The sequence below is a fragment of the Pristis pectinata genome, chromosome X (assembly GCF_009764475.1).
Source record: "Pristis pectinata isolate sPriPec2 chromosome X, sPriPec2.1.pri, whole genome shotgun sequence".
Classification (NCBI taxonomy): Eukaryota; Metazoa; Chordata; class Chondrichthyes; order Rhinopristiformes; family Pristidae; genus Pristis; species Pristis pectinata.
This window is the reverse complement of record NC_067450.1, coordinates 2,232,083-2,246,692: the sequence shown is the minus strand read 5'-3', so window position 1 is coordinate 2,246,692 and position 14,610 is coordinate 2,232,083.

Genomic DNA, 14,610 nt, shown 5'->3' with positions numbered 1-14,610 from the left:
TAAATGTACTTTGCTGTACTTTTTCATGTATTTAACTTACTTTCATGTATTAATTTAATTTTCATGTATTTAATTTACTTCAATTTCCAGTCCCTTCATTCAGTTACATTTATATCAACTTGTATATAATTTATATCAGATAATTAATATATTGTACATTTATTTCTTAATGTTTAATCAACATTCCTAATCATAAAAACACTTGCAATACACCACAGTTATAAGTAACACATCCTTCATAGCAACAAACTTGCCTTAAGCAATAAGATGAGAAATATTAAGATTAAGCTTCCAAATAAGATTGTCTATTATGTCTTTGAGTAAAAACAGGGAATCTGGAAAAACTCAGCAGGCCAAGTACCGTCTGTGAAAAGAGAGACATTTAATGTTGCAGGTCAAAGACTCTTCATCAGAACTGAGAGGGAGGGAGAGGGAGAGGGAGGGAGGGAGGGAGAGAGAGAGAAAGAGAGAGAGAGAGAGAGAGAGAGAGAGAGAGATGTGCAAGGTTTCAACCTGAAACATTGACAATCCCTTTGCCTCCACAGATGCTGCCTTACCCTCTGAGTTCCTCCAGCAGTTTGTGTGTTGTTCCAGATTCGAGCATCTGCAGTCTCTTGTGTCTCCAGGGGATCATAATAGTTTCAGATCCAGATATATTTTTTAAGAAGATTGCTTTGTTGTGTCTGGAGAGAACTCTCTAGACAATTCCGCTATCCAGCTCCCACATAGACAGCTGGATGGGAAAAACCAGCTAGTCCATCCAGTCTGTCCCAACATTGGACGTGAAGCTTTGAATATTTTATAAAGTTATCTTTGGCACGAAAGCAATATACCAACAATGGATTGTTTATATGTACAGTTTGCCATTATTAAAGCAGCCATATCTTTTAGTTATTATTAGTGTCCAAAAATATATAGTTATTTATCCAGTAGATAGATATTTTAAAAAAACACCAACTTCACTGTGTTCGGGGAGATATTCTACAAGCTTCCTTCCTATTTCTTCCCACAATGTTGGCAATAGAGTCATAAATTCATATAATGCAAAAACAGGTCCTTGGGCCCACTGACTACACATTAGCCATCAAGCATCCATTTGCACTAATCCCATTTTATTCTCCCCATGTTCCCATCAACTCCCTCCAGATTCTACCACTCACCAACACACCAGGGGCAATTTACAGTGGTCAACCAAACTACCAACCCGCACACATTTGGGATGTGGTAAGAGCAGAGTACACCTGCAGGAAACCCATGTTGTCACAGGGAAATATGCAAACTCCACACAGATTGAACCCAGCTCCTTGGAGCTGAGACACTACAGCTCTACTAGCTGCACCACCGTGCCATCCTCCACATTCCATCCTCTCAACCTGCTCAGCCTTTTCATTGCTGCCAAACCACAAGTGGTTTCTCCAGTGGTTCTCTCTGCAGTCCTGTCAAAGACAAAAATCTCCCCTCAGCTCCATCAGATATCAGGATCTTGCATGACGAACCCCATATATTCAAACAGGACAAAAACAGGTCCTTTGGCCCACTGGGTCCACATTGACCATCAAGGACCCATTTACACTAATCCCATTTTATTTTCCCCACAATCCCATCAACTCTCCCAGATTCTACCACTCACACGAGGGGCAATTTACAGTGGTCAATTAACCTATGATCCACACATCTTTGGGATGTGGGAGGGAACTATAGCACCCAGGGAAAACCCACGCGGTCACAGAGTCAATGTGCAAACTCCACACAGACAGCACCAGAGGTCAGGATTGAACCTGGATCATTAGGGCTGTAAAACAGCAGATCTACCAGCTGTGCCACTGTGCTGCCTATAGTAATGCTTCTATTGTTACTTCTAGTAGGGCATTCTATATTGTAACAGTTCCATATGCAAGTATGCAAGCTGATTTTGCCCATTCTCTCCATTCATTAAGATAAGATCTTTGTTAGTCACATGTGCATCAAAACACACAGTGAAATGCATCTTTTGTGTAGAGTGTTCTGGGGGCAGCTCACAAGTGTCGCCACACTTTCGGCGCCAACATAGCATGCCCACAACTTCCTAACCTGTACATCTTTTGGAATGTGGAAGGAAACTGAAGCACCCGGAGGAAACCCACGCAGACACGGGGAGAACGTACAAACTCCTTACAAACAGTGGCCAGAATTGAACCTGGTTCGCTGGCACTGTAAAGCGTTACACTAACCGCTACACTACCGTGGCTGATCTTAAACATAGTTTCAGCTTTGTGCACAATCTAGTTTTCCCAAATAGATCTTATGCTTCTGTTCAAATTCATTTGTATATTCAAAAATGTAAAACATCTATGAACTACCACAGAATTTTAAAACTTTTTTCTTTAATATGTTTAAGAGTAGTCAACTGATGAAAAAGATATGATTCTGAACAATCACCTGACATCCTGAAGAGGCTTATTTTTCCCTTCAGTTTTCACTCATTCTCTCTTGAAGACACAGGCACACACTGGGACACAATTCTATTGGTAACAGCAGCCTAGACAATGTTTATCACAGAGGTATCACAGCTGCCCCCTTTCTTCTTCTCAGCTTAGGGACCCAGTAGTCGTATGAAGCATCTCTTCTGCCACCACAGTTAAGTCCAACTACCTCATGTGATCTAACAAGATTTGTGTAACCCAGTAACCCACCTTACAGGACCTTTTTGCACTAGGTAAGGAGAGACAGCAAATACAAGCCAACTTAACATAGGACTTCATTTTGAAAATATTCCCATTCCCCACCCCTTCCCCCATTTTACTTCCTGAATAAAACAAACTCCTCTGCATTTAGTCCATGGCTTTGTACACCGCACATTCAGCCAGCTGACAGCTATTTGCCTCATTTGGGAAAGATGCTGACCTTACAAAGCAAATGCCAAACTAAACATTAATTATCTTACAACACCTTGTGTCCTCTTGAGCTTTGATTACATATAGCTCCCATGGTTTCCTGTTTACTGCAAAATCTCCCCTCACATTACTTCCTCCCTGCTTCAAAAATCAATAAATATCGAACCTCACAATCACTTGTAAAGACTCTTTCTCTGTTGGAGCAATTCACATAGCACAGTGCAAGGAACACTTATTCAGGTCAGTAACAACTTTATTCCCACATTACTTTGAAAAGTGAACAATGCGACATTACAGGGTTGTAATGAGAAATATTCTCTATCAATTTAATTATTTTGTGCTTTAGTTGAGAACTCTACATTGTACGTTTCCAAGAAACTCAGCAGTCAAGGCACAGCTTTGATAGAACGATCCAATTTAACGGAAACATAGAGCAAAAAGCAATTGTGAAGAGCCATTGACCTGAAATATTAATTCTATTTCTCACACTCCACAGTTGTTGCCTCACCTGCTGAGTATTTCTAACACTTTCTGTTTTATTTACATCTCAGACCTGATTTAAAGAGTATATTTAATACAGACAGTTGTTTGTATCACAGATTATTTTTTTAAAAAGCCATTATGCAAAAACATGCTGGAGGGAACAGTCCTTTCGGAATGCTGATGGAGGAGTAGGTGCATCACTTGGTGGCATCTCACTGGAGGCAGTGGAAATTAGGTCGGATGATCCATTGAATGTGGATGCTGGTGGGGGGGGGGGGGGGAAAGGTGAGGACAAGAGGCACCCTATCCCTGCTCTGGCTGGGGGGGGTGGGTTAAGAGCAGAAATGGAAAAGAAATGGTTGAAGGCTGTCAACTATGGTGGAGGCTGTCAACTATGGTGGAGGGGAAACCGCAGTTAAGGAAAAAGGAAGATATCTCAGAAAGAAGGGACCATTCTCTGCAATAGTCCCTGCCCTTTTACCTCTTCCCCTCCTTTTACCTCTTCCCTTCCTTTTGTCCAGGACCCTAACAGTCCCTCCAGGTGAAGCTGTGATTTAGAGCCATTCAGCACAGAAGTGGGGCTGTACAGCCCACCATGTCCCTGCCATAATGACCTGTATGGTGCCAGAATAAAACAGCCAGCTGGAAGGTTCAGTCCCCATTCCCTGCTGAGTTGTGTGGCATGACCTGGGGCAGTTGTAAAGGGAGATCAAATAGCTTTTGCAATCCTTCACAAAAGAATAATGGAAATCTGAAATTCACCTCAAAAGGGAAGTTGAAATTGAACATTTCATCAAAGGACTTTTCAACTTAGTTACTCATTCAGCCTTTTGAAGTGGTGTTCATCTGGGGGCAAGTAGTAATTGGCAGAGCCTTATTAAAAGATAAACGGCTTCTGAAGCCAAGTTGATCATATATTAGAGAGGAATTAGATATGTACTTAAAAAAGTACAGGATAATAGCAGAGCAAGGGGGTTATCCTTTTTCTGTGGCTGCAAATGGATATTTTATTAAATCTAAATGTTACAATTGTTCTCGTATCTGCAGGTTCCCCATGGAGGAATCAACTGTGACCACCCCTGGCAGTGTCTTACACAACCACACCGATCATTATTGCTCTGATGACAACTGTCTCTGTCTTCTCTCCTGGAATTATACAGTACTGGACAATTCAATACTTTTTTTATACCTATTATTTCTTGTAGTAGGTCTGGTAGAGAATGCCCTCGTCCTTTGGATAAACTGGAAGATGAAAAAGGCCAAGAAAGAAAGCAACTTTTATGTTTTTAATTTGGCTATCGCTGACATGAGTGCAGTTTTAACCATCCCATTCAGGATGACCGAGATCTTGTACAATTACGAATGGACCTGGAGCAACTTTCTGTGTAAATTTGATGCCTTCCTGTATAACAGTAATCTGTACAGCAGCATCTTTTTCTTGACCTACATGAGTGTTGACAGATACTTCTCACTGCGATACCCATCCCAGGCTCAAGGATCAAGGGATCGACGCATCCGCAGGCTGGTGTGTGTGTGTCTGTGGACTCTCGCTATGGTATTATCCATACCGACTTATTTAATTTATGACGTTTTCATTTCTGTGCAACAATTCTGCTTCATAGATACCTTGGTGTCTTGGTATATTCAAAGTACTATGGTCATGATTTTTGGGTTTTTTATCCCCTTCCCCATCATGATCGTGAGTAACATCTTCACTGCAAAAGCCGCAAAAGCCTCCAATAACAAAGAAAGCATTAGGATCTGTAAATTAATTTATGCTTATATCATAGTGTTTTTGTTGTGTTGGTCACCTTTTTACATCCTCTCATTCCTTTCTCTGCTGGATTGGTCCAGAAACTGTATCATGTTGCAAATAATTTATGTATTTCACGACTTGGGCAAGTGTCTCACCTTTTCTCACTGCATCACGAATCCCATCCTCTACAACTTTATGCAAAAAGATTTCAGGTATCATTTAGCAACCAGTGTTGTGAAGTTCTTACCCAAAAAATATGTCAAGGAAGACGACAATGTTTCCATTTCTTCAGACACCAAACATATTGTGGTTATTTCATGACTTAGTCCGTTAGAAGGGGAACATGCTTCATTCAGAATTATTTTAAGAGCTTTTTCTTTTCCTGATTCCTGTTCAATGTCTGGTGAAAAGTTTACAAGCATCTACTGTAACTAATATAAAGCATCAAATTATTATTTTATATTATTTTATTAAAAATGTAATGCAGCAAAGTTTGAGGGTTGAACAACAGGAACGTCCAAGTTTTTATCAAAATGTGGCTCCTCTTAATATTTGTCATACTCTCATTAATTCACAGATATCTAAAGGTGCTGCTGCCAACAAATCTTGAGGGATCTTCTCTGATTTGTTCATCCAGAGCTGGCAGTGCCCAGATCAGCTCCTCCCCAACTATCAGCCCACAGAAGTCAAACTATAAGCAGAAATATTGAGTTCTGTGGGATTTGTGAGTTGGATTACTGTGGTTCATGGGCTGAAGCCCAGCACCAATGCACTGAGCCACTCGGTGGAAGGATTCCAATCCTTCGTCATAATTTCCCTCATTCTGGATTCCCAGAGATCCAAGCAACAGGAGAGAAATACCACATGTATGCCTCTTCTTGGTGTTTTACAAAACAGCAAGTGGATGCAGCTCTTTTTTTGACATTTTGGAAGAGGGGACATTGGGTAGAAATCAGGGAAATCGAGGAAAAATCGTTTATTTTAAGAAAAAGAAATAAACTAAATACAGTATAAACCATGATATTATAGTTGTTGGTTTGACTCAGTTAGTAATATTCTCACGTGGAAGTACGATGGCTGTGGTGTCAGCACCATGCCCAGTATATGAACACGTAATCTAGGCTGATTCTGGTAAAATATGATGGATGGTTGGTCAGGAGGACATTAACAATCTCAGGAATGATTAGAGAAGTTGAAAGTTTTTGGGTAATTCTGGTGTCCTGGTCAACACATTTCCCTCAACCAACATATCTAAATACATTAACTGATCATTTATCACTTCTGGTGTTTATGGGATGCTGCTATGCGCAAAAGTGGCAACTGCATTTGCCTTTGTAATAAGTGAATACACCTTCAATCCGTACTTCAATGTATGCAAAACATTTTGAGAGATGTGATACAGCACTATTTAAATGCATAGCTTTCTTCTTCTTCTTCATGGATTCCCCACAGCTCAGTTGACAAAGGCAGCACAAGTCCGACAGACCAGTTAGTCTTGGGTTCAATTCCCAGTCTGTACTGAGTTATTTTACTAAGAACATCATTAGCCAAGCTGCAATTAACCTCAGCAACCTGAGTTAGGGACAGCAACCTACTCACAGTTCAGTATCACTTACTGCACAATACAAAGCTAGAAAGAGGAGCACTGAGGCTCTTTGTGGCATTTTGAGAGAGCTGTGATAAGGCGCTATATCAACGCAAAGCTTTTTGGGGTCATTGTTAAAGTTCACACCTGACAAACAGGCACGTGAGCAATTTCAGAATCATAACGCACCAGATGGCTCATTAGCAGGGGAAAATGTCTCATAATCTATATAATAGTGTTGTGAACATTGGGACTATGGTGTTTTGTGAATGTTTTCTTCATTGAGCAAGTCTGTTTTCTCATTTGCAAATGACTATTTTCCACCTTTGATATTTGCAAAGCATGTTTAATTAAAACCTTTGTCAAATTTCAGTCTCTTCCATCACATTACACAAAAAAACTACTCACTGACCACACTTTTCCTTCATTAAAACACAAACAAGGTAAAGAAAAATATTCTAAGGCTCCAATGCGCCCAAACACCACCAGTTAAATTCCAAGACTACTGCCACTAACAGGTTCTGAGCTAATTCAGTTTAGAATCCCCCAGAAGCTCTGGAGCTAAGCAACTGATAATACCAAAGGTAAGCAACCCAGAATTCTCATAGAAACCATACTCTGCAGGATGGTATCTCATGCTCCACATATATCAGCAGAAACACATCAGCATCCAGTAACCAAATGATAGATAACTATGTACGGAGCCATCACAAGTTTGGAGTCGAGTCTGTAATGTAGGATCCAATTAGTATTGTTCTCTTCATGTATTCAGCAAACATTTTAAATGTTGTGTCAGTCTGAGGTAGTAGGGAAGACTTGTGCTTCAGCAAAGTATTGGTATTGGTTTATTATTGTCACTTGTACCAAGGAACAGTGAAAAGCTTGTCTTACAAACCGATCGTACAGGTCAATTCGTTACACAGTGCAGTTACATTGAGTTAGTACAGAGTGCATTGATGTAGTACAGGTAAAAACAATAACAGTACAGAGTAAAGTGTCATAGCTACAGCGAAAGTGCAGTGCAATACGGTGCAAGGTCACAACACGGTAGATCGTGAGGTCATAGTCCATCTCATTGTATAAGGGAACCGTTCAATAGTCTTATCACAGTGGGGTAGAAACTGTCCTTAAGTCTGGTGGTACGTGCCCTCAGGCTCCTGTATCTTCTACCCGATGGAAGAGGAGATGAGAGAGAATGTCCCGGGTGGGTGGGGCCTTTGATTATGCTGGCTGCTACACCAAGACAACGAGAGGTAAAGACAGAGTCCAAGGAGGGGAGGCTGGTGTCCGTGATGCGCTGGGCTGTGTCCACAACTCTCTGTAGCTTCTTGCGGTCCTGGACAGAGCAGTTGCCATACCAAGCCATGATACATCCAGATAGGATGCTTTCTATGGTGCATCAGTAAAAGTTGGTGAGAGTCAAAGGGGACAAACCAAATTTCTTTAGCCTCCTGAGGAAGTAGAGGCGCTGGTGAGCTTTCTCGGCCGTGGCATCTACATGATTTGACCAGGACAGGCTGTTGCTGATATTCACTCCCAGGAACTTGAAGCTCTCAACCCTCTCGACCTCAGCATTGTGCAGCAAAGTCAGTTTATTCAGAAAATGGAGTTTATCTATTTGAAGAGCTGGAAAAACAAACTACAGCAACTCCCAATAGGAGGACAATTTTACCAGAAAAATGCTGTGAGAGGAGGATAGTTGCATGTGAATATCAACCTCAGTCACATACAGCAGTGAAGCCACTAAGCTTCAATGACAAAAGAACTGCGCAATCATCTCCTCTTTGCCTGCTGATAATGCAGCTTTCAAATTAAGGGAGAGGACGGATCCAGGCAATAATAGATCATGATCAAATACATAAGTGTAAAAGTATCATTTTAAACTATCATTTCATTTTGGATTTTAAAATTTAGTTTTTATTAATAAAGGGTGCCTGCAGTATATTTTCCACATCTTCACATTCAACGACAGCACTAGGCTCTTTAAGATAAGAGATTTCCCATAAAATAATCTAGCAGAGGTTATGAGATTGAAATGAGGGCCCATCTGATTTTCTAAGGCTAGTTTTAGCACTTGTTTCTAAGTAGAACACATGTATCAATTCATTTTCTGCCAACAAACAACTTTCCACCTGCTCCAAGTAATAATTAACATCTTAATATAAATGAAGCTGAAAAACTTAATATTCACAAGTTCTTGGGAATGATTCACTGGAAAATTGGAATTAAAATTCCCTCTTTAATTGTTATGTTTTAATTCAGGATTGATGCTACAAAAAAGAGGTACTGCTGTGTAGAGAAGTTGGAATGAGGCAGACAGATCATCACGTGGGTAGCATCCAGACCTTTGCTTTTACACTTCAGCTTGGCACTCCTGAGGTGGAAAAGTGGACAAAATCCCAGTGCCTGACTGTCTTCCAGTGTAAACCAGAGATTAAATTGGGAGGTAATCAAAAAGGAAAAGATGAAAAGAAGCCAGGGCTGGAGAAACCTGTTGAGCGTACTTGTTATTACTGTAAGAAACCTGGCCACGTGATAGCTAATTGTGCCCTTTTGAAGAAAAGGAAGGAAGCTGTGCCCAATGCTTGCTTTCAGGCAATTAAAAATCAAAAAGGTTTAGGAGATGCTGTTAAAGATCAGTCCTTGCAAGAGGTAAAGGCTGAAAAGTTGGAGGAGGTGAAAAAAGAATTCCGTTTGTATGTATCGGAGGGTTTTGTTTCACTGAATGATGAGTCACCCCAGGTGCCAGTGAAAATTCTTAGAGATACTGGGGCTAGTCAATCTCTCTTGCTGGACAGTGTTTTAAATTTTGGTGAAGAAAGTGACACTGGTGAAGTAAATCTAGTACGAGGTGTTACAGGTGAGACCATGTCTGTCCCTTTTCACAGGGTGATTTTAAAGTCAAAGTTCGTAGAAGGACCAGTCGAGATAGGGATAAGACCTAGTTTGCCAGTGGAAGGAGTTTCTTTGTTATTGGGAAATGACCTTGCAAATGGAGAAAGTGATCCTGTGGTACGGTTAACAACCAAACCAAGGATTGATGAGTCTGAGAATGATCCAGATGTTTACCCATCATGTGCGGTGACTCGAGCTAGAGCTAAAGAATTAGCCAAGACAGACAGTCCGATGCAGTCTGATGTGGTTCCTTGTGACAGTCCTAAACAGGAAGAAAATTATGATGCCTTATCTGAGACTTTTCTGTCTTCACTGGAGGATCAACATCCTTATAGTGAGCCTGAATTTAAAGATTTGTCTTTGTCGAGGAAGGATTTTATGGTGGAACAGACAAAGGACCATGAGTTGACAGAATTGAAAGAAAAAGTACTCTCATGTGAGGAGATTGAGAAAGTGCCAAGTGGATATTATGTCAAAAATGGAGTGTTAATGAGGAAATGGAGACCTCCCCATGTCCAAAAAAATTTAAAACTCGGTTGGAGAGAGTCTGCCAGCTAGCGAGAGAGAATTTGAAAACAAGCCAGATAAGAATGAAGACATATTTTGATAGACGTGCTCGGCCTAGGACATTCGCAGTGGGGCAAAAGGTGTTGGTATTTTTCCCTAGCCAAAATAATCCCTTGCAAGCTCGTTTTTCTGGACCCTATGTTATTGAATCTCGAGTGACTGATCTAACATATATAATCAAAACACCAGATAGACGCAAGAAAACACAACTCTGTCATGTAAACATGCTAAAACCTTATAATGAGAGGGATTCAGTGGTGGCCTTGGTGGATGATGTAAAGGTTGTTTCTAGAATGCCTGATGTTGATGTTGAGGAAGGCCAATTTAGACCAAATATTGTTCCATCGAAACTAAAAAACCAAAATATCCTGGAGAACCTTGAAACGAAGTTGGACCATTTACAAGTTTCACAAAAACAACAGATGAGAGAATTAATTTTAAAATTTAGAAATCTGTTCCCAGATGTTCCAAACAGAACATCGATAATTACCCATGATGTTGATGTTGGGGATGCAAAACCAATCAAACAACACCCATATCGAATGAATGTGGAAAAAAGTAAACTTGTTGATCAGGAAATCAAATACATGTTGGAAAATGATATTATTAGACATTCTACTTCAAATTGGAGTTCGCCCTGTGTTATTGTACCTAAACCTGATGGAACTGTTAGATTTTGCACAGATTACAGGAAAGTGAATGCTGTAACAAAGTCAGATGCTTACCCTATTCCTAGGGTGGATGATTGCATAGACAGAGTGGGAAAGGCAAAATTTCTTACAAAGATTGACCTATTAAAAGGGTACTGGTGTGTTCCATTAACAGATAGAGGAAGGGAAATTTCAGCCTTTGTAACCCCTTCTGGATTGTATGAATACAATGTTTTGCCATTTGGAATGAAAAATGCTCCGGCAACATTTCAAAGAATGATTAATTCTGTGATTCATGGGTTAAAACATACAGATGCCTACATTGACGACTTAGTGACTGGGAATGATACTTGGGAAGATCACATCTCTGCGTTAGAAATGTTGTTTGAAAGACTTTCCAAGGCTAACCTTACAGTTAACTTGGCTAAAAGTGAATTTGGCTATGCCACTGTGACGTATCTTGGTTATGTTGTAGGTCAAGGCAAGCAAGCTCCTGTTCAGGCAAAAGTTCAAGCAATATCTGAGTTCCCTATTCCCACAGGTACGAGGACTGTTAGAAGATTTTTGGGAATGGTTGGATATTATCGAAAATTTTGTAAAAATTTTGCTGATATTGCTCTTCCCCTAACTAATCTTCTGAAGAAGGGAGTAAAGTTTGTTTGGACAGATTCTTGTCAAGAAGCATTTGAGAAGCTGAAAGCCATTTTATGTTACCATCCTGTGCTCAAAACACCTGACTTTGAAAAGCCATTTTCATTAGCAGTAGATGCCAGTGATGAAGCTGCAGGAGCTGTGTTGTTGCAGAAGGGTGACCTTGATGATATTGACCATCCTGTAGCTTACTTTTCAAAGAAATTTAATGAGCATCAAAAGAATTATTCCACCATAGAGAAAGAATTACTGTCGCTTGTTTTAGCCTTGCAACATTTCAGTGTATATGTTTGCACCGCTCAGAAACCATTGACTGTGTATACAGATCATAACCCATTGGTGTTTCTGAGCCGAGTCAAAAACAAAAACAGAAGGCTGTTAAACTGGAGTTTAATTTTGCAAGAGTTTGATCTCATGATAACTCACATTAAAGGCAAAGATAATGTGATTGCTGATTGTCTTTCCCGATGTTAAATGGGAAACATGTATCTGTACTAATCTGATAGTCTGTAGTTGTGTAGCGTGATAATTATTAACATTACTAACTCTATGCGCAGTTAAAATTTTCTTGGGAAAATTTTTTTTTCGGTGGGAGGTGTTATGGACTCAGTGAAAGTCCCTTTAAGATAGAGAGTGTGTGTGTATGTGTGTGTGGGGCGTGCTTACGTCAATAGAAGATAAAGGACGTAATGACGTTGTTGAAGTAAGAAGAAGAAGAAGAAGGAGAGAGAGAGAAGGGAGAGAGACACCAGCCTGCTTGTTTTCTCTATCGATGGATGAGAAACAATAACTGTGTTTGCCACTGAAATCCATGTATGGAAGTTGGAAGTAATCCGGTGGAGTTCACTTTGTTGCTGACCTGTAGAAGGAAACAGGTATTTGTGTGTGGACGACCACGATTCAGATGCTTTTCGGGGTGAGGAAGTCACTACCGAGTAAACACTGAAGTGTCGTTTGGGGTTCCATCGTGGAACATTTGGATTTCGTATCTACTCTCCCTATGTTCTCTACATCTACGTCTTATCTTCAGACAACGGTGGTTGTTGAAGAAGCCCTTGCTCATGTTTCACCTTATGGCTTGCGGAACTGAACTTTAAGAACCATTCAGGAACTGGGAGTTTTGGACTTTGTCACACACACACAAGAAGAGTTTAGTTTTGGGGTTAACGTTCGAGGTTTAACATTTTTGAATTCTAACATACTAACATTTTTACTTTTATTTTACGTATTATCACAAGTAGTGATTAATAAAATAGTTTTTAACACTGAATCATGCTCAGTGTGTTTCTTTTGCTGCTGGTTCGTGACAGCCCCACTGAAAGAACGTATCAATAACAGATGAGAGCTCTCACATAGATCTCCAGAGTAGTGACTGTCACCCTCAGAACAGCATCTTTGTTCATAGTGAGGAGGAAGAGATTGGGATATAAATGTAGCAGGGTACACAGTTTTGTACTTAAAAGTGTTTAGGATCTGGATTCAGCACTGGCATCCCCTTGCACTGGCACCCTGACTGCAGCTCTCCCTCTGTTCTCCCCTCTGACAGCGTGACACTCCCTCAGCACTGCTCTGAACTTGGCCTAGATTTTTGCACTCGCTTGGCTGAAATAGGGCTTGTACCCACAACCATCGGTCAGAAGTGAGGTTGCAGCCTACTCAGCTAATGTTAACTAATTCATTCAAAATTGATCCAAAACAGTTTTACCAACTATTTTACCCTCAGCCTTATTTTATATTTGAGAAGGTAGCTGAAGAAACACTATACATTTTAACTATTACAGAAATGAAATTGTGGACAGTGTCCTTTTGTTCTGTTGGTTGAGATGAAAGAGTGCACCACAGCAGCCTTGAGGGAACAATCTCATCAGAAGGCTGAAGGAGAGTGGGGGTATGCAAAGGTTTACCAAGGATGATCTGATGAATAGTCAGGACAGGAGTAGCAGAGACTTGGACAAGGCAAAATAGGCAATGAATGCTTTATTTTATTTGAGCAAGGGGAGAGAGAAGGGGGAAATAGATACGACGGCAAGTGAATCAAGTGTCCAGAAACTCTGGTTAATCCACACATTGACAATGTGGAGGTAGTCAGGGTCCAGGGAATGTGTTCTTAAAATGGCCGGGTCTGCAGTGATTTCAGGACCGAACAAGTACTTAATGTGGATGACAAGTCTGCAGTGAAAGGGTGCTTTCACCACGACCTGGGCTGAAAACTCGCAGCACACAAAAACAGGAATTCCACGTACTTAGAAAACTGACAATGCAGCAAAGAGATTGTGTGCCAAAGTGTACATACACCCAAGATGCCCACAAATAAGGAATTCCCCTTAAACCAGGGAATGATTAGAAATGATTACAGGCTCAAGTTGTGCATTTAAACTACAGCCACTGCTGACACCTCGAATATTTATGCATCATGGCAACAAATTTTCCAGAATCAGGAGATTAAAAAAAAAGACATTCTTGACAGGAACCACTTAATTAGGCAGATACAGATTGGTCCCAGTCTGACAGTGGTGATAAGCAACAGGTTCATTTTTCATGGTGGGGCATATTTCAGCTGAAAAGAGCAGGAATGCACACATGGACCAAACACTTCAGAACATGGTGTCCCGGATAAGGGCTGGGGAGCAGCAGTGCTGAGACCCTCAAGACTTTTGCCCAATTGATCTCAATCAGTCCTTAAGTTCGGATTGGTGAATTTTGAACTCATAAGTATGGAATATTAATATGACAATAAAAGAGAAAATTATAAATGATGGAAATCTAAAGTAAAATCATAAAACAACAGAAATACAAAAGGTCAGTCAGCAGCAAGGAAAAAGTTACTGCTTTTGCGTTCATTAGCACTGATGCAGAGAGGACAAAACAAAGAGCCAAGTAATGTGAAAGCAAAGAGAGCAGATAATACAGGAAGGAACATATAAAGGTCTTAATGGCCTGCAAAACATACTTAACCAGATTAAGCTGAAGCTCAGCTGGATTTTGGAAGGCACTGGAAAGACAAAAGGGACCAAATTAGGCCAAGAATGGGAAAGAAAATTGGAGAACATGGTGGAGAGATGGCAAATGAGAGAAAAGTAGCACATAACACTTTTTATATAACTGCCTGGGCTTATAAACAACTGTGACACAGGCATGCAATACCCGAAG